Genomic DNA, 20,290 nt, shown 5'->3' on the forward strand with positions numbered 1-20,290 from the left:
TGCTTCTGTGTTCAGTGGTCAAGCAACCTCTGCTAAGAAGAACCTTCAGTTCTCACATGAAGCAATTGCCTTCCAGCTCAGAGAGCCTCAGTTTCCCCAGAGAAGGGGGGCAAAGGCTCTGCTGAGGCTCAACTCTGGCACAGATGGAGCAGAACTGCCCAACACCCTTTCTACATCAACAGACCGTCACTTCTGTAAGGCAGCTGAGGCTGTACAGCGAACAGGCACCGGGTAAAAGAAGGGATCCGAGGGGTGAGCGTGTGGCCCAGAGCAGACGGCAACCAGGGATGGGCATCTGCAGGTGCGGCCGGAGACCCTTAGAAGCTGGGGTGGAAGGAGAACATGGGGGTGGTCTCCACAAATTTCAGGGTGGGAGGGAGGCGGGCAAGTCACAAACCTACCATTTGATGAGGTGAGAAAAAGCATCCATTATGGCTAAATAGACCATAAAAAGTTAACCTTTAGGTATTCTTTTCTCCTTTTCTCCATTCTCCGTTTTTAGCCCAAAATGACAGTTCCCATCTACTTGGTTCACTACTCCACAGCTTATTCGACATCAAGCCACACGAGAAAAATCTGAGATCATTTGCTCCGAAACCCTTGGCAAAGTTGAATCAATTTTGACATTACCAGTCTCAGGGATTATCCTACTTCCTGGTGGCTGAGTTATGTCCGGCCTGAAGCATCTCCTAGAAAATCATCAACTATGTGGCTAATAGGATTCCACCTTTTATCAGGTAAAGGACTCCCTTCCCTGGACTCTCGACTTAGAGTTTATTACCCTTCGAGTGTAGACAGCAACATTTTTACAAGTTCAGTAAAGACAAAACACAAGATACTACAGCAACTTTTGCTCTTATGTCATTTATTAGGGAGAAAAGGAGCAAGATGTACATAGGAGAGGCTGGAGGCCACCAGTAAGAGACATGGCACAGTGGGGGTTGGGGACCCCACGCCCAGCTGCCAGAGCAACACAAGCTTGGCCATGAACTCACTGCAGGAGGTCTGTCACATTCTCTTCACCTGTCGAGAAGGTGTATTATCGTTGTCTTGCCCAGGGGAAAAAAAAAAAAAAAAACACCATAAAGAAAAACGTTTGGGGCACCTGGGTGGCTCTGTTGGTGAAGCCAACTTGGGCTTAGTCGTGATCTCTCAAGTCTGTGGGTTCGAGCCCCACATCGGGCTCCATGCTGATAGCTCAGAGCCCACAGCCTGCTTCTGATTCTGTGTCTCCCTCTCTCTCTGTCCCGTCCCCTCTCGCACTCTCTCTCAAAAGTAAATAAGCATTTTTAACAATTAAAAAAAAAAAAAGAAAGAAAACCATTTTTATAGACCAACACAATGGGAAACGCATCTGAGGTGTCTCAGCCACTCAAGTTTAAAGACGAAATGGAAGATGGACCCTTCCCTTGTCTACTGAGAAATACAACATGCACGACACTCTTGGGAACAGCACTCCTTAAGTTCTAAAGGAAAAAGACCTTTGTCTCCGAGCTCTGTTTCCTTCCATTAGTGGGCTTCTAGACATTTCTGACAGCCACTCCATCTCCCATGCATAGCCTGTTCCTACACCCGCCCTCGCACCAGCCATGACTCACAAGGAGCAGAAAAGCCGACACCCCTTGCTTGAAAGAGAAAAAGCTCTCTGTACACCCATGTTTGTAGCACTATTATCCACCACAGCCAGAAAGGTGGCAACAACCCAGATATCCATCAACGACCAATGGATGAGTACGATCTGGTAATATCCACGCAATGAAGTATTGTTCAGCCCTCAAAACAATGTTTCCTTCCTTTGGAGGACAGGTCAATACTCATGCTACGACGCAAGAAAACCATAAGGACAGTATACCAAGTGACATAGCGGAGTCACAAAAAGACCACCACCGTACGATTCCACTCCCAGGAGTTTGGCCACTAAACTTAAGTCCCAGGAACAGGGGTCGAAGGGGTGGAGGAAATGGGGAGTTACTGTTGAATGGGTGGCGAGTTGCAGTTTTGCAAGATGAAAAGGTTCTGGAAACCGGTTGCTCAACAACATGAATTAACACTCATTTTATTCTCTAGCTGCTACTATCAACCTTGTTTTATAGGCCAGGAAATCGAGGCCCAGAATGATCCAGTAACTTGTCCAAGGACAGTTACAAATTGACGGTATTAATGGTGAAGTCATACATCACCCCCTTTATCTCTCTCACACACACACACACACACCCCTCCTCTTTCAAAAGAGTCTTCCTCAAGCTTCTGTAAGCCAGTCCACACCATTCCCCCTAAGCACATCTCCTGAAAGGCACCAGTTACCTCCCCATCACTGCCCGTGTCCTGAACTTATCTTACTTGGATTCTCTGTCAAAGGGGATGCATCTGACCCACCCTTTCCTTCTGGAAATTATCTCTTCCTCAATTTTCTGGACACAGTTTGCTCTTGGTAATCCTCCCACTTGTCCAACCACTCCCTTCCTTATCACATTCTCAAGAAGTAGATTTTCGTCCCCAACTTTCCACCAAACAATGGCTAATGGATAACTAAGTGACTGAGTAAGTAAGATTAACTTTAGCTAATTTAACACATCCACAGGGTTCTTTCCAGGCCTTGTGATAGGTTCCAGAACCTCCCAGAAGCAGATCTTCCAGAGCTGTCACTCTAGTTCACTTACCTTACACCTCAAAATGTCTAGTCCAATATTTGGCACATAGTAAACCTCAAGATGTAACGTAACCTTAACATAGCTAAGTTCTCACATTCAAAACCACTCTCCCTACAATATGCTGCCAGTTTTTATGCAGACAAGTTCCCCAACTAGCCAACAGTCCCCTTCCTTCCAGTGCCAACTAGGGGTCCATTGGCACCCCATTTAACAGCTCTAAAGCAGTAGGTATCCATCGCTGTTGTACTTCTGTGTGGTTCTCCAAGTCCCGTCTGCCATGTCTCGTGGTCTCGAGGGGTCCAGGTTATTCTGTAGAAATTTCTGCAGGATACTGCCCCTCCGGGTCTGTTGTGTCCCGGCTGTCATTCTTGCCCCCATAGGGTCTTAGCCTAAGTAGAAGCTTTCAAGGAGATTGTAATATTCAAACAACTTTCTTGCATTTTCTCATTAATGGAGTTAAGTACTTGAAACCCTCGTGAGAACAGCTGAGGAAGGTCACAAGGTGTGTGCATGTTCAAGTCAGCTAAATTTGGGTGAAGAGTTAATTACGTTAGCAATAGCTTCAACCTGTCTTAAGAAATCCCAAGGGCTAGGAAGTTACACAATGACACAGTTCTGTTGTTTGTTACCTTCCCTTCAAGTCTTTGCTTCACCCATGGGCGTCTGTAAATGTTTTCCATCTCCCTCTTCTTTGGTTAGTACGTTCTGAAATCCACTTCCGATCTGACCTCACATGTTCTCCTATTAGTTCTAGGCTCAGCACAATGGAACGTTCATAGGCTGTTATGATTTAGTCCACAATAATCAATGATGTAGCACTCGCTGGCTAAAAACTCTCCTCTGGTGGGTACGGCTACCACACCATTAGGGACCATTTGAAAAGTGACTGCTTCAAATAACACAAATCCGTCCTAGGGAATTCAGAGCTTTCTTAAATTCTTTTTTTTGTTTGCTATTGATATGGAGACTCATGTGCCACCTCATTCCATATGCCCAAAGCAGCAGGGCCAGAACAGATCCTTAATTAGCCTATAATATGCACAACATCCAAATTATGGCAAATATTAAGATAAAAATTCGGCAGTGAATGATGACCACTGAGTTGTGAACTTTGGCTCATCCAAGAAAAGGATTCCCTTTTTCCTTAAGTACAGAAACAAAAAGCTTAACACGTAACGATAACCCACTGGTAGATCAATCTTGGCTATTCTAAATGAAAATGATAGAATTCAAAAATCTTTATGAAAATTTTTCAACAAGTCAAAGGTCATTTTATTTTATAATAGAGGTCTGATGGTATGTGAGGTTGATCCAAGCAACGATCAATTTTTAAAGTCGAGTACACTTTTTTTTTTTAAGACTACATTGCTTTTAAAGGAGACAAAAAAAAAACAAAAAACACTTTCCAGACTTCTGCGAGTTATAGCAGTTTCCTTTTTACTAGGTTTATCTTGAAGTAGATATGTGTTCGGAGTTTAGGTTTTTTTTTCTTTTTTTTTTTTTTTGTTTTTTTTTTTGTTTTTTAATAGAACACTTGTGTAAAATCATCATTACCAAGCCAGAAGGCTCTTCTCTCAAGGAGACCATTGTCTCCGAAGCTCAAGTATCTCAATGGGACAAACTCCACCCAGAGAAGCTGAGGCACAGGAAGGGGTGCGGGGGATGGGTGGGGAGCAGGCCCAAAGTAGCCCTGGGGGAAGGATATTTTCTCACAGTCTTACTTTACAATTGCTCCCCACATAGTCCTCAAACAGCCAACCAACCTTCAGTCAGTTGTATTGTTTTTAAATTCTCTACCAACCACGAACCCTCTTACTGCCTGAATATGGAACTGAACACACCATTCTTGAACACATTATATGGAATATAATCATTACCAACACCTCCATGAAGTCTTCCCAATTGTTATCCTACCCCACCCACCTCACTACTGGAGCACTCGTTGAGAACTGCATTCTGCGTTTCTTTTTCTATCTCTTAGAGGCTAGAGTCCTTAAGGTCATGGACTCTGAGAGGACTTTCCCACTATTACCAAACACCTTACAGGGTGCCTCAAACACAACAACCAGTCTTCAAAGAGCCAACAGTTCAAGGAAAATCCACTGAGCATCTGTTATTGGCCAGACCCTGCCCCAGGCCCTGGGGTTAGAGCAGTGAACACAATACACGAAATTGCCAGCCTGCATCAGGCTTCCATTCAAGTCACATTTGCACAGATGCACATTACAGAACGAGCATCCTTTTGATAGCTTAGAAATTTACTCAATAAAACTGAAAAGAAAGCATGTGTATGGACGGCCTGCCTGTACAGAATTCCTTCAAATCGTCCAAGTCCAAGCCTGACTTCAGTTAAAATTTAGAGGCCTGGAATTACCAGTTGGTCAATCTCAAAGGCATGAGACAAGGCTCTTACATTTGCAGTAACGCTACCAAACCCACGAACTAACATATCCCTTGAATGCAGCCACAATTATCTTCCACAACTGAAAACCATGTTGGGTAGGTGTGCTCGAGGGGGACCAATCCCTCACAACCACTCAATACTAACAACAAATACGCATACAATGTCACCTTTCAACTTCTTTTCGTGTTACACGTGGTCTCCCTTGAACCCTCGAAGAGTACACGAAGCAGGTAGTTCAGAGCTTCTGTCTCTTCTTTACAGCTGTTTAAGTGGAGGTTCAAGGAGATTAGGTCACTTGTCTAATTTCACACAGCTGGTAAGTTGCAAAGTCAGACCTCAAACCAGAACTACAGGCTCCAGCATGTTATGCTCTAACATTACAGCATGTCAAAAAAAAAAAAAAAAAAAAAAAAAAAAAAAGGCAAGTACAGCTGAAAAAGGCATTGGAAATATACAAAAGACCCCAACTCAACAGAATTCCCTTGCCAACACTGCCTACACACACACACACACACACACACACACTCACTCTAGAGACCCATAGGCAAATCCACCTGTTACTAGTGATGAAGAGTGCTCTCTGCAGCAGTTAGATATTAAGCCTTCCTGACAATTTACTCCTAAGTAGTTTATGTAATTACCTCACTCATTTCTGGATCACTGAAGATGCTCTCTCCATCTTACTAACTATATGGTCAAACATACCCCATCTGTAATCTCCCAGAGGATCAGGGCACACACATTCCCCATTCATCCCAGCCTCAGTACATCTCCTGACAAGCAAGCAAGAGTGATCGGCAAACACCAAATGAATGAATGATGCTCGTACATGAGCAACTGTGAAAATGAGTTCAAGAGCTTTGGCTAATTTTTCTGTTTCTTTCCCATCTCCCATTAATTAATTTTGAGCCACTTAAAGTCAGAGATGCTGTGTCTTCTGCTATAAATCATGTACAGAACCCCAGATGGTGTCACACTCATGTGGCAAGTCTGCTGCATCAATATTTGCTCATTGATTTGTTGCTCAAATACCACTACTGAGTCATGTTTGTCTGGCAAATCATGCCATTGTAATAATTAGTGTCTGAGGTGGGAAAGTGCCTTTTGATTAAAAAATTGGGGGTGAACACGAAGGAGTGACCGTGATAGTAGTCTACCTGGAAGGATGATGGACACAAATATATCCTAGCCAGAAAAGAAAAATTCACGTAGGTAAAATCTGAATGTAACACCACTCTTATTGTTCCCCCCCCCCCCACACACACACACACACATACCAAGGAAGTATGCCCGATAACGTAAGTATTCTAGACACCTCTGGGAGCCTAAGGAATCACTTTCTCTTTACCTGCAATGCAGAAACATCAACTATTGCTTCAGGAAATGAAGAAAACTCATGCGCAAGTCTACTATCACCACATCTTATATTCTGGCCCAAAGCACGTGCGCTAAACACGCTATGTTGAATGGGATGTTTTAATAAATGGAGTTTCTTATTCACTGAAAATTAGCTAGCCTTCTGATGGGGACAGGGGACCCGCGAGAGCAGGAACAGTACAGATGATCCAAGTCCCTCCCCCATCCGGTAGAAGGACACCTATCACTGACATCTTTAGGAGATGCATTCGTTAGCTCATGTTTCCATGTAATGAACATAATTTTTCTTTGATAGAATTTTCAAGTAGTTCATGATGCTTTTCAATCAGAATTTTTAATGGAGGCAACTGTGAGGATGTGGTCCTAGAATACTAGGCCAAATATCAACAGAAAACCAGATATGCCTGGGAAGGGACACTTAAAAAAAAAATCCTCGATCTATTTTACGATTTCTAGATTTCTCTTAACAGATGTTCAAAGAGCACATGTTGATTAAAGAGGTGGAATTCGTGGGGCACCTGAGTGGCTCAGTCAGTTAAATGTCCAGCTTGGGCTCAGGTCATGATCTCACGGCTTGGGAGTTCGAGTCCTGCGTCGAGCTCTGTGCTGACAGCCCAGAGCCTGGAGCCTGCTTCAGATTCCGTGTCTGCCTCTTTCTCTGCTCCCCGTCCCCCAGCTCATGCTCTCTCCTTCTCAAAAATAAACATAAAAAACATTTTTTTTAAAGGTGGAATCCCTGAGTTCTGGTTATCTGAGGTTTAACTTTAGCTCCATTGAGAAAAATAATTCGATATTATGAGCTCAAGCAGATTGCCGCCAAAGGCAATGATATTGTTAATGCTTAATTGAAAACTCTTCTGAATTATTAATAGCATCATTTCTGCCTTCGGATAAGTATTTATTTCAACTGGAGCTTGTCCAGTAGAAGATTTTATTGCAATGACAAAGTAGTACACCCTTAAAAGGCACAACAGGTTCACGTTATTTCATACAATAGATGTAGCGCTGAAAACTAGTGTTTATCAAGTCTATTTTATAAATCCATCACCAGTAAAATGCTCTACGTGAATTCGTCTCAAAGAGTCCCAAAATAATCAGACCACAGTATCAACTACCCCTTAAATTGTATTTCATTTGTACTTCTCAATCTTTGAATATTTACTTTTCCAAAGGAAAAGCACTTAACAGGCTATCTTTTCCAAAAATATCTTTTAAAACACACCATCAAAAATCACACAGGAGCGCCTATGTGGCTCAGTCGGTTCACATCTGACTTCGAAGCTCAGGTCATAATCTTCATGGCTCGTGGGTTCGAGCCCAGAGTCCGGCTCTGTGCTGACAGCTCAGATCCTGGAGCCTGCTTCAGATTCTGTGTTTCCCTGTCTCTTTCTCTCTGTCACTCTCTCTCTCCCTCTCCCCACTCATGGTCTCTCAAAAATAAACATTAAAAAAAAAAAAAAAAAAAAAAAAGGACACAAACGGTCAGCAGTCTCCATCCTCATGGAGTCTACTTTCCCAGCAGGCAACACCAACTAAATGTATATGAAGTCAAAGGGATACACGGAAATGTGGTTACAGTGACATGAGCAAAGGAGAAAATAGACGATGAGGTCACAGGGGCAACAGGAACAAGGAGGGAGACCACACAGAGACTTTCAGGCTGCATGTGGTGGATGCTGTTGTCTACCGTCCAGAAATCCCGCCAGCACCAAAACACTCAACTCCTCTAACTCCTGGAAAGGCTCCTTGCCAATGGGCCCCAGTTAAGTCCTTCTCCAGGAGCAGACTGACAAGGGAAACTGCCCCACAAGAATTTCAAACCCCTGCTCAGGTATATCCAGCCACGTATAGACTAAGGAGGGCAAGAATGGGTCTGAAAGGCCATTTCGACTTCAAAGATCACTGTAACATCAGGTGTCTGCTCCTACAACTGCATCCAAACTCCATCTCTTGCTCTACACAATCCTACTTCCCTCACCCCTCATAGGGGTTATTTCCTAGAGCCTTCCTCAAACCTCTGAGTCCACATCCTGGGGAACCCAACCAACAGCTTCAGGGGGTGTGTGTGTGTGTGTGTGTGTGTGTGTGTGTGTGTGTACGTACACGCCCTTCCTTTCAGTGAAATGATTAGTCTTCAGAGGTATAAGCAGAGGATAGATAATCTGACTAGTGTTTTGGAAGGACCGTGCTACCTGCTCTGTGGAGAGCAGACCATCACGGGAGTAGACTACACAGGAAGTGTGGTAGCAGTAGAGACAGCAAGAAGGACGCATAAACTGGACGCAACTCACAAAGACATAGCTTAAGGGCTTTATGCTGGCTTAAAAGACCAGCTTTCAAGTAGAAAATAGGAGATCAGGGCAATTCCAATCCTGCTAAATCCATGTGTCTAGACATCAAGGCCCTCTCCATGCAGTAATTCCTGTAGCCCCCAATTTTCACAGTCAGTGCTGCTGGACTTGAACACATACTTCAACTTTTATCAAGTAGTCAAACAGCACCCAAGATGCAGTGGGTTTTTTTTATTTTGAGAGAGAGAGAGCGTGCACCTGTGCTCAGACAAGGGGCAGAGAGAAAGGGAAAGAGGATCCCAATAGGATCTGCACTGTCCACACACAGCCTGATGCAGGGCTTGATCCCATGAACCATGAGATTACACCTGAGCTGAAGCCAAGAGTCGGACACTTAACTGAGCCACCCAGGCGCCCCCAAGATGTAGTTTAAAAGTATTCAAGAAACACTAATGACACAAACTCACAACTGGTCTCCCCACAGAACTCTTCCCCTTCTGTTCACAATCCCAACAGTGATGGCTACCCAATCATTTCAGCTACCAAGAGAAGAGCCCCACGCCTCCCCTGCTACCACTCCCTACCAACACGGCACCGTGAGAATTAACAAGTCCCACCAATTTCATCTCCACATCGTTCTGACACCTTTCTCTTCAGGAGTTTGCTCGGGGTCCCCGCCTTAACTCAGGCCTTCATCCGATTTGCCAACAACCACCCAAGTGGATACCCTGGCCGGGCTCTCCTCCCCTTTCTCAATCCCTCTCATCCTCCATACCAGCAGGAGACCATTTACTAGCCGACACCCCTCATAGGTAACATCAACTCTAGGTCAAGCTCTGACCTCGGCTCTGCTTTCCAACCTTTCCAACTGCCACACCACCACCCCCCACCTTAGAGCTTGCTGATACGGGATGACCAACCATAGCGATCCACCTATCCCATGGTATTTAAGACCCAGACCACCCCTCTTTCTAGACTGGATCTTCAAGAATGAGGTACAGTTAATTCCAAGAGACTATGTTCCCAACAGTGCCCCCTAGAATGGAATATACTCCCACAGCCCTGATCACACTGAACTAAAAGCATCTATTTCTACATCCACCACTATGGGACACTAAGCTCCTTGAGGGCAGAGACCATTTCATGCATGTCTTTGAGTTCCAAAAGGCAGCCCAGTGCCCAGTAAATGACAGACAAGGGGGGAGGTGGGGTGCAGGGGAAAAGCTGGACTTAACTTTTACCACTTATTATTTACATAAAGGTGGATGAACATTAAAACTAAGCAACACTCACAGTGGCACACACACAAAAAAGAGCACATTTATGCACAACATAATGGCATTTTAAAACACAACCTTCAGCAGATGCCAGAAGTATTCCAGCTGCAAATATTTAGGATATCCTAGTCTCGGCAAACTGTCTTCCTTCTAACGAAGGACATAAAATGCATCAGGAACTAGTGCTTACGGGTCTCTTCTCCCAGAACGCAACACAAGCAAACCCCAGAAAATGAGTGAAAGTGAAAAGTCTCATGGATATTTATTCTGGGACTTCATGTACAGTGGGGGCATACAAAGGAAAAGGCTACCAAATTATTTCCTGGATTTTTTTTTTCCTCCAAAGTTGTGGGTCTATTTTCCTTCCTATGTCATTCCCAGAGTTAGAATACTTAAAATAGAATTGGTGGTGAATGTGGGTATAAAAAAGGGAGTTCCAGTCAAAATGTAAGTATTAATCCAAAGGAAGTTCCGGTGTTAATAATCCCTCACCACTAGTAGTAAGCCTTGCCATGAAATTTCTAATGATTTTAATTACATATTATTTATGCCAAAAGTACTCAGAGAACAAAAAGGGAGGGGGCGGGGAGAGAAATCGAAAAAGACAAAGCGACAAAGCTTTGGTCAAGTCCACGTGTGCCAGTCTAGCCGTGAAGTCATGTGGTTTCTGCTGGGCTCGTCCACAAGGGCATGTCCTCACAAACCTCCTAGGGGCTCGGGGCAGGACCACAAGTACGATGGTGGAGTCAGCAGACACAGCACTGATTCCACAGGAAGAAAACCACCAAGGGCAGAAGGAGCCCAACTTCTGGGCGACCCGGTAGTTAGAGGAAAGCCTTTTTTAAACTCGGTGGAAAGGCTCACATACAGCAGGCACCAGTGTCATTACCAAAGCCACCGGGCCTGTCTGCCAAGCTGGGTGGATGTGGCCTCTTGACCAGGTTTTATTCTTGGCCCCTGCCGTCCACTTGTCCCTCTGCTATTCCTGCAACTCAATAACCAGCAGATGCTTGCTTTGTGGGCTCCAGCCTCTCCACCGTCCGTCTCCTCGTTTGTTCTGGCATCTACTTCAAATGGTAGAGCATCTGTGAAATGGCCCAAAGTACTCCAAGATTCTGCTTCAGGGTTAAGAATTTGTGTCTGCATTGCCAAGACACTAACGAGTTTTCCAATCAAATACACAACCAGCCTGACCCTGACAATCACGAAGTACTTTTCGTTACGGTCTTCTCTCAGCAAATACCTGTCGCTGCTCAAACACCGGAGGGGGGGAGAGAATTGGGAGCTCGCTTTTCGTCCTCTCCGGACTTGCCCATTTCTCCCCCTTCTCTTGTACCATTACTACGTGTTAACTCCCAAATGCCTCTCTAGGCCAGACCTCCGTGCCCAAATCCCGACCCAGAAATCCAAGAACCTAATGGGTGTTCCAACTACCGACGGCTTAAAACAGAATTCCTCTTCCTCTTGCCAACCCACTTCATCATCTCCCAGTTTCTCCCGCCTCCGGCTTGGGAGGCAACCTTGACTTTCCCCTTCAGTCTCCCATAGAGTCCCAAAGCTATCCTGCCTGAGCCGCGCTCAATTGGCCAAGGAGAGCCATGCCTCCGTCAGATGGCCGCAGGCTTCCCCAGGGGCCCTCCCTCCGCGCCGCAGCCAGCAAGGCTCACGTGGGTGCGTACCCACGGCGTGCACTTGGCAAACGTCCTTTTTCCTCCTTCACGTCGCCCTCCGGGCCACGGCCCACGGCCCAATTTCGGAAGCACCAGGTGTGTCAAAGCGGACCTATGTCCTTCCATCTTCGGGAGGAAGAAACGAACTGCCTTCGTGGAGCCCAGGTCCGCTCCTCCGAAGCGAACGCTTAAAAGCGGCTCGCGTTTTCCAACAGTGGCATCTCTGAGGAAAACTCAAGAAATCAAACAGATTTCCTCAAACTCAAGAGAAATCCAATGAATCCGTTAAACAGTGACAAGGTACAAAGCCAGACTAACCCGGGTGGAGACTTCCAGAAGAAAGTTTTGGCAAAAAGAGTACAAAACAAAGTCACAAACGGGCCGAGGCCGGGGCCGACCGAGCGAGCCGAGCCCCTGCCATGGGGCCCCGCACATCTGCTCCACACTGGGATTTTTTCAGCCTGCCCTCCACCTACTGAGATGTGGCTCGGGTGGAGGGGCGTTCTGAGGGTATGCGCCCTCAACCCCGGACTTTCGACTCCAAGCAGAATTTTCAAAAAATAAAACGTCTAAGTCCAAAGAGCAGGCTCCCCTCGACTTGGTTAGAAGCCTAGCCCCCAGTCGATGGCTACGTGCCAAGGAGGGCCTTTTCCCTCCCACCTGTGGGGAGCAGAGTCCCCACTTCCAGGGCTGACACCACACAGGAGTGTTCACCAACCCAGGGTACCACCCGGCAACCCAGAAGCCGGTCGCGGAAGCGGCTTTCTCCAGTGAAATTCTTCTTTCCCGGGGGTTGATGACTCCAACTCTAAAGACTCCTGCCTCCCCCTTCCCAGCCCCCCGCCTTGCATCCCACTCGCATTTTCCTGAGGCTCACTGACTGTAGGAAGACAAGTATCACATTATGCTGGACTCCCTGGAATGAGATCAGTTCTAGTTTCAAATTCCTTGCCGAACAAGCCCAAGGCCACAGACCCAGTACAAATCCCAGCTGCTCGGCGGGGCAGAAGGCCTGAGCGAGCTCAAGAAAGCACGACTGAAGTCGTGACCGGCAAACGCATCCTAAACCTGGACCGGCTTCCTCCCAGGTCTGGTCCACAGCGCGGGGCACGAACACGTCTGTAAAGGACCCGGTCTCGGCTCCTCCCCCCGAGGCAGCACGGCCAAGGCGAGGCTGTGGTGCGGCGCTGGGCTGCGATTTTCTCCAACTGGCACCATCTGTGCGTGCCCTGCCAGACGTGCTGACAGAGCAGGCTGCGTAGACCATTACTAATCTACCGGGGTCGGCGGGGTCAGGCCTGCAACATGAGGCCTATAGATTTCAAAGGCCGGCCTTCCCCCCACACCAGCTCATCAATCTAGGCTGAAAAGCAACCACATTTTTATCCTTCTTTTAAATTTCAAAGAAAAAATTCTCATCTTCGAGTTTAGCGTGGGGGATCGCTTGCACGTCATCGATGTCCGGAGACCAGCTGAGTGGTACATCTGCGGGGCTGGAGGCTCAGCCGTTGATCCTCTGCCAAAATTGGGTGACCAGGCCAGGGGGACGACTTTCCTCACGCACACAAAGCCTTCAGAGCGGCGGCGTAGAGGAAGGCCAACAGGGAGCAAGATTCAAACTCTACTGCTGCCAGACACCGCCCCTAAGGGGAGTCTGCAGAAGAACAGTAAATGCCAAAGACCATCCTATCAGGACGGTACCGTGGGAGCCCAGGCAGTGCAATTCGGGCTGGTGAATGAAAACACAGCCTCACCCCCCATCCATCTCAGAATTCACCCAAGAGGCCCACAACTGCCAGCAGCTGCCGATCAAGTGTTTACTGAACGTCTACTGTGCGCCAAGAGCTATGGAATAAGCAAGTCTCGTGCTCAGCTCTATACTGGCCAAGGGCCCCGTGGAAAGAGGAAGTCAGTCCCACCTTCAAAAGGCCATTGGGTAGCAACGGCATGATTCCAGGTATACTACGGTAACTAAAAAATCTTAGGTTGTTCCATAAATGCAACTTTTGGTGTGTCAAGACCAACTACTGTCATCATTTCTTGACAGATGGTATGTTATTCTAGATCTTCAAGTCAAACGATGACTCAATCTGCCAACAGTCCACCAATCACCACAAAACTAAGACATCACTGCAAACTCCAAAGAAACCAGATCTTTATTTACAATGATTAAAGGCTTAAGGAAATTAAGGTAAGTGACCTCATCTTCTTACTTTTGCTTACATATCAGTTTCTTCACTGAACAGTTTAAATTGGGCTAAAAAGGTCATAATAAAGAGGAACTTGTGGGGCTAAAATAAAATGAATAATCCCTCTAACCCCGGTCCTTTCCCTCACAGAACTGTGGGCTTGTTGAGAAGCAGGCAGGGAGGGTCACGGATCTACCATGGTCACTTCAGCATGATCTGAAGCAGGTGGCAGGAGTCTGTGAGTAATTTCTTCTTGCAGTTTTTCCGGACTCCGGGCAACTACAAGCAAAGGCTGGCCCAGCTACCAGCACACCCCCCGCCCCCAGGCTGCTCCCCTCACAAGGGTGCCTCAGCATGACCTAAGAAGCAGTCACCCCATCCCTTAGCCTTAATCTGTTCCAGATCAAGGAAGTACTGCTATCATAACAACAGACCTGCACGCAGCCCTTGGACTCCTCTGGATATCCTACAACGTGCTAAGCACACGAAACCAATGGAAGCATTTCGAATGAGAGACATCACATCTATCGTGACTTTACGAACCCATCCTGGGACGTGCTGGCACTGAAGATTTCATTCTCTCTATAAAATGAACACCTTCACGTTCCAAGATGACCTGTTTTGGTCTTTGAGAAATAGTCAGATTTTACGAGCCCTAACTCAACACTAGGCTTCGGGTGTAAAGCTTTCTGCTGTCTTTCCCCCACCTCCAAAGCCCTATATTATGTTTTAGAGGCTGGGATTGTTCTAGACACCAGCAGCTCCTTTTTTAAACAAAGGCTGCCAAACATTTATCTCCCTCTCTGTCTGCTTCTGCTAGGGCAAAAGATAAGCATCTAGACAGAGACTTGCATCGTGTTTTACCTGTAACTCATCTAAACCACCAACTGACAAACACAGGTTCTGCCTCTGAGCACCAGGGAAGCTTGGGCATAGAAATAGCTGCACAGACCTGTGCCTCCAACATCACTGCCAGCACAGAGGCGGCGAGTGCAACGATCAGAAGGCAGGAGGCCTAGATGGTGGAATGGGAAACCCTTGACAAGTCTCAAAATATCAAGCCAAGCTAGAAGGTGGCAAAGATATGGCCACAGAACTCACAGTAAAGACCTAAACGGCCACATTATAAGTAGAGATAGGAACAAATCCATGTATCTCCAGCAGCCCAAGCATCCCCCAGAAAAACAGCCAGCATAGATGTGGTCAGACTCTCTTCCACTGTAAGCAACTTATGAGCCTATCAAGGCATCTACACTCTCTTTTGCCTCTTCGATTTCTAAAAATTTAATCATACGACACTAGCCTATTGCTGAGAGGTAGGATGTTTGTTTTTTATCAACTATTGCTAAGCATGAATATTAACGGATAAACTTTAACTCTGCATTTATAGGATTATACTGGTTTGTAAAGGGCGGGGAGACCCTCATTTCTGAAGAAATAACAGAAGGACAAAAGGAACCAAGTTCATTTTATTCTGTCTTCCATGATCAATTAGATGCTAGGCAGTTTAAGATTCTAATGGAAGATTCTTGCAGGGTCCTCAGAAGCCCTGCCCAACAGGAGACCCCCACCATATACCAGGCACTGAGTAGGGTCCAGGGGTATCAAGATATGACCTCTGCCCCCCTCCCCCTAGCATCCTGGGACAAATGGGAATCAAATGCTCTTAAGTCCTTAGGGCTACAGTTTTTCTTAAGAGACTTGCTGACATGCAATATTGACACTACAGGTTCAGAGAGGGAGGAAAAACACACAATAGCCAGGGTTAGAACACAGAGAAATATTTTGGTTTCTGATAAAATGCTGGTATAATATTAAAACCAGTTACGAGTGATCAAAGGAACCTACACTAAACGCTGTGGTCACTCTGCCTTCATGTGCCATTAGCATTTGCCCAAGAGCCACCTCTGTGACAAATCAAAATGGCTTGCCCCAGGCTCTGCTTACAGGAGCCACTGTCTGATTTTGCGAACAGGTTACATTACGGGGCCTTTTTTTTTTTTTTTTTAAACATTTAATGTACCTCATACAACACCTTCTCTACAATGGTTTTGGGAGATCACTCCCTAATCCCCAATTCTTCCTCAAGGAAACCAGTTAAGAATCCTTAAGAGAATTAACTTAGACAACTAATTACCGCCTCCCCCCAACCCACACACAAAAAAAAACCCTCCTACTGCAAGGTGGGGAAATGGATCACCAGAAGGCAACAATGATCACCACGAGGTGTGGAAGACAAACAGAAACAAAAAGGAGGACTCCTTTCTGTTCTGGGGAGTTGCAAGCAAAATGCCAACCTGTAGGAGTAAAAGCTTTCCTCTCCAAGCTCCAAGTTTTAACACACAATCCAGAAACCAACAGAACACCACTGGCCCAAATCCAAAGTTATTCTAATGGGGCTGATTCACATAGCTGACCTTGCATTTGATGGCAGTATCACCACACATAGAAAGAAATACAAGTTATTTAAGGTGTTGAGGTATAGTCTCTGCCCATAAATATTTTAGTATTTTTTCCAGATGCCCCATCTATTTTCCCAACAGTGTGCACAGTTCACTAAACAAGGCCATAAATAAAGACTGACTTTTTAAAGAAGGCTTAGGATTATAGACTATTTTTAGACCTTTATTGATCATTCCAGAACGTGCCATCTCTCCATGTATATTGTGAAGTAAATACTGTATTTTCTGCTTCATAGGATTCTTTTAAATATCAACTTTTAAAGTCACAGAATTGCAGCATCCTAGAGTTTCAGAAAAGCTTAAGAGCCAACTAGTTTATCTCGCCTGTCATTAATGAAACAACGAGAACTTAGGAAGTCATGTGACTTGCCCAATGGCGTGCCTTTGGAAACCCATCAGGTTATACCAGCCAAGCTGAAATACAGTGACTAACCCCTTATATGGGCAAAAATTTACCTTTTTTTAGCTACTTTGTACAGAAGTTAGAAATAATCCAAGATTTCTTTTTAAATATATCTGTATTAATACATTTCAAAATAAATCTATTGCAATCATTTAATGGGTTGCTTAAATATAATGTTTTCATAACCACCTTTCAAAGCATAAGCACATGTTGAAACTCACTGGACCACCCAAGTCAAAAATCTACTTATGCTATTTAATGTTTATTTGGTTTGTTTCTAAATGTGTATTTAAGTGGCAAAGTCATAAAAGGAAGAATTAATGATAATCGATACCAGACCTGCACCCATGGAGTGCTTCTTGAGTTTACGGTATTTAGTCAAGTCAGCCAAGGGGGAACAAAAAACTATTCTAAAATGAGAAAACTCTGTATAATACTTTAAAAGCAAGTCCCCAACCATATGCTGTATTCTTAAAGCACAATTATCCCGAGACCAAAACACAATCCTCTGAAAGACACTGACGGAAAGGAAAATGTAGACCTCTCAGAAGTGTGTGGAGGTAACAAACGAGATTTAATGCCAAAAAAGAGTAGGCTTTTTGCCCATTTAAGATACCTTCAAAACTATCTGTCATTATAACTTTAGATTCTAAAATGAACTACCAGCTTTAAAAAGACCGAGCAACAAAGGATCGATCTACTTACCTAAACATGCAGATGGCTCATACGCCTAAGGGATGCTCGAAATTTACCCAAAACTCACAACACAGCTTCTCATAGTAACAGTCATCAAAGTGATTAGGTTTCCAGACCAGCCTACAGAGGCATTTCTAATTCCGTCTGTACCTGAGGTAATAAATGCTAGTCATTTGTAGAACCCAGAAAGCAAAGAGTAGCTAAGGGGTCAAGGCAAGTGACAAAGAGAAGGGCTTTGTAGGGACCGAGAGAAAAGCCTGCTTTCATTTACTCTTCTCCTCGTACTTAACATCTGGCTACATTAAGGAGCAATCAGCAGGCTGACTTGGGCTCCTCTCCCTCCTGTTCCCAGCTCTCTGCCTTCCTGGCCTCTTTAACACCAGCCCTCCAGGGGAAGAACCACCAGAGGTCAAAGTGTAGCAATTGCCGCCTGCCCATACTTCTAATAGGCAATAAAGCCAAAAGAGCAACCAGTACCTGAGACCAAGGGAGCAGAGAAGAAAATGAGGAACCCCAGAGGCAGCAGGAGAAAAGCCAATACCGGAAAATCAACAAGACCAACAGTTAAGCTAAAAGGCCTGTGGCAGCCTAAACAGAGTAGGGTATTCCTGAGAAAAGGGCTGCGAGAAATTTGGCACACGGCGGGGGGCGGGGGGGGGGGGGGGGGAAGCAACTAAAGCAAACTCTGGTTGGCCCCTTGAGAAGTTAGGAAATGGAGTAGTTCTTCTCTAAGAAGGGGCCAAGGCACAAAATCAGGAGGAGATGTGAATGAGGCTAGCTGAACTCCAGCACACGTCCCGTGACGGGTGATCGTTTAACTATTTGGATCCCTAAATCCAGTGAATTATCCTGATCCGTTCTGTACTGTGTACCAAAATAAGAGCGTATGGAGGGTGAGCCATCACCACGACTGGAAAAACTCCAAATCCTGACAGCCTGGGGCTTGACTGCAGTCCTGGCCTAAAATCGAGGAAGTTCCCTGAAGTAATTCACACCGTGTAATTGCCAGATTTAAATTTAGTAGCTTATCAGTAAAATCCATTGCACAAAAGCTCCCAGCCAATAAGGGAAGAGATGTTAGAAGCTTGCAGGGCAAAACCATTTCTTGAGACAAGTTCTAACCCAGAGAAAGCACCAAGGGAATCCTCTGGAGACACGGGCAATGCCCCTTCTTGATCTCAGAGCAGGTCAAAGCAAGTGTTCTTAAAACGGAAGTATATCCACCTGAAAACTACATCCTGGCTCTTCAAGAATGTATGGTGTCTATGCTAATGCCCTTCACGGGGCTGAAATTCGGCTCCGCATGGGGCTGCCTGCCTCTACACGGGAACCGCAGGGCCCCAAGAGGAAAAGACAAGTAGAGAAGGGCACACAGGGTGCAGCAGAAGGCACTATCCCAGGGGATCGGGACATCCTCAGGCACCCAGTTCTGAGACCACACGAGTGGCTATTCGCCACGTGTCATGGAACCGGGCTCAGGCCGTAGACTGACAGAGGGGTCCATGCCACTGGGGCACTGAAATCCACATATGTACAACCATCACGCAGTCCTGTGGCTTCAACAAACCTCAAGATCATGACAGGAGCTGTGTGACGTTCAGGGAAGGGCGCTGGGCTGAATCTGCAGACCTAGATTTCGGGAGCGACCCTGCCGGCTTAGCTCAGGGAAAGGGGCAAATCGTTTCCTCTCTGGGACTCAATATCCTCATCTGTAAAATACAGAGCAGATGCGCTCTGTTAGCACAGAATTCCGACTGACATGGGAACTGACACTCAAAGCCATTTGGATGCCCCCACCCCCCACACACACATGTGGCACAGGGAGCCTCCACGACTGCCCAGCGAGCACATTCACAAGGTTCTAGCAAGATTCAGTACAGTGCGATCAGCAACGAGCCTACTTAGGCACTCTGAGGGTACCAGCAAGATCTCACCAGAACAGACAGACAGCACACAAAAGCACATGGAGGGAAGAGCCACTGGCTGGTGTTCCTCGAGGTCAAGAACCGGGTCTCCCTCCAAGGGCACTACTAAGTACCCCCATAGCATTGCGTCTGTGCATGGCAATCACTGGGCAGTTCAGATTTCTCCCTCCTCTAAACTCAGTCCTCAGGCAGAGGACTCCCAGCAAGGTGACTTCCTCCCCCCTGGCAAGTTGCTTAACCGAGTGACAGCAACGCTGTTCATCAGAGGTGGAGGGGTGTGTGTGAGAGGAGCGTCTTCCTCAACAGGCTCCCAGGAGCTTTGGGGCAGGAATAAGTCCACCTCCCTATTAGGAAGGACGTTTCACAAGGTGACTCAATGCCCATTAAGCAAAAGAAACATCAGTCCGCACAGAGCCGGAGGTGCGGCCCGCTCCGGTGTTCCAGGGCCACCACCTCCCAAGTGGGTGACCCTGTCCCGGAACGCCCTCCCCAAAGGAGCTCCTAGCGCTGCCGCCCCTCCTCCTCGCCCGTGTCCTACTCTGCCAAAGCCCAGATTTGCACTTCCCACTCAGGAAGGCACAGATGTGACAGCTCTTCCTCCCCTTTCCACCCTGCTACCTGAGGTTTGCTTCCACGTGTAACTCGTGTTAGGATTCATTCCCTGGATACGGGACCTCTAACAGTGTGAGGTGGAGACAGAAGAGCCAGTGCAGGTTGTTTTTTTGTTTTTTTGTTTTTTTGTTTTGCCAAGCCCTAAGCCTATACAATCTGATGTAAATTAAACCAGTCCTTTCGGGTCAAAGGGGCCGTCGGCCAAGTTAACAGCACAGCCCCCCGCAATCAGGGCATAGAGAGACGCACGCTCCGGGAGAGGGTGCCCAGGCTTTGTCGAAACAGAAAACGCACTCAGCGGAAAACTGAACTCGATCTGGAGAACCACTTGGT

At 46.2% G+C, this 20,290-nt stretch overlaps 1 protein-coding gene and 1 long non-coding RNA gene across 9 annotated transcripts in view; one reads left to right on the forward strand and one right to left on the reverse strand.

The window, feature by feature from the left end:
- LOC147580701 (uncharacterized) overlaps positions 1-20,290 on the reverse strand; it is a 550,245-nt gene that overhangs the window by 141,878 nt on the left and 388,077 nt on the right. The gene's annotated exons all lie outside the window — the stretch shown is intronic.
- Positions 11,663-18,079, forward strand: LOC147580703 (uncharacterized). Of its 2 annotated transcripts, XR_015251011.1 has the most exons (3): positions 11,663-13,637; positions 13,718-13,861; positions 14,119-18,079. It is a non-coding gene; the product is annotated as an uncharacterized LOC147580703 (long non-coding RNA). The 2 variants fall into 2 exon arrangements; XR_015251010.1 differs by having other exon boundaries at positions 11,663-13,861.

Source organism: Puma concolor, chromosome B2 (genome assembly GCF_028749965.1).
Source record: "Puma concolor isolate L17-30 chromosome B2, mPumCon1.1.hap2, whole genome shotgun sequence".
Lineage (NCBI taxonomy): Eukaryota > Metazoa > Chordata > Mammalia > Carnivora > Felidae > Puma > Puma concolor.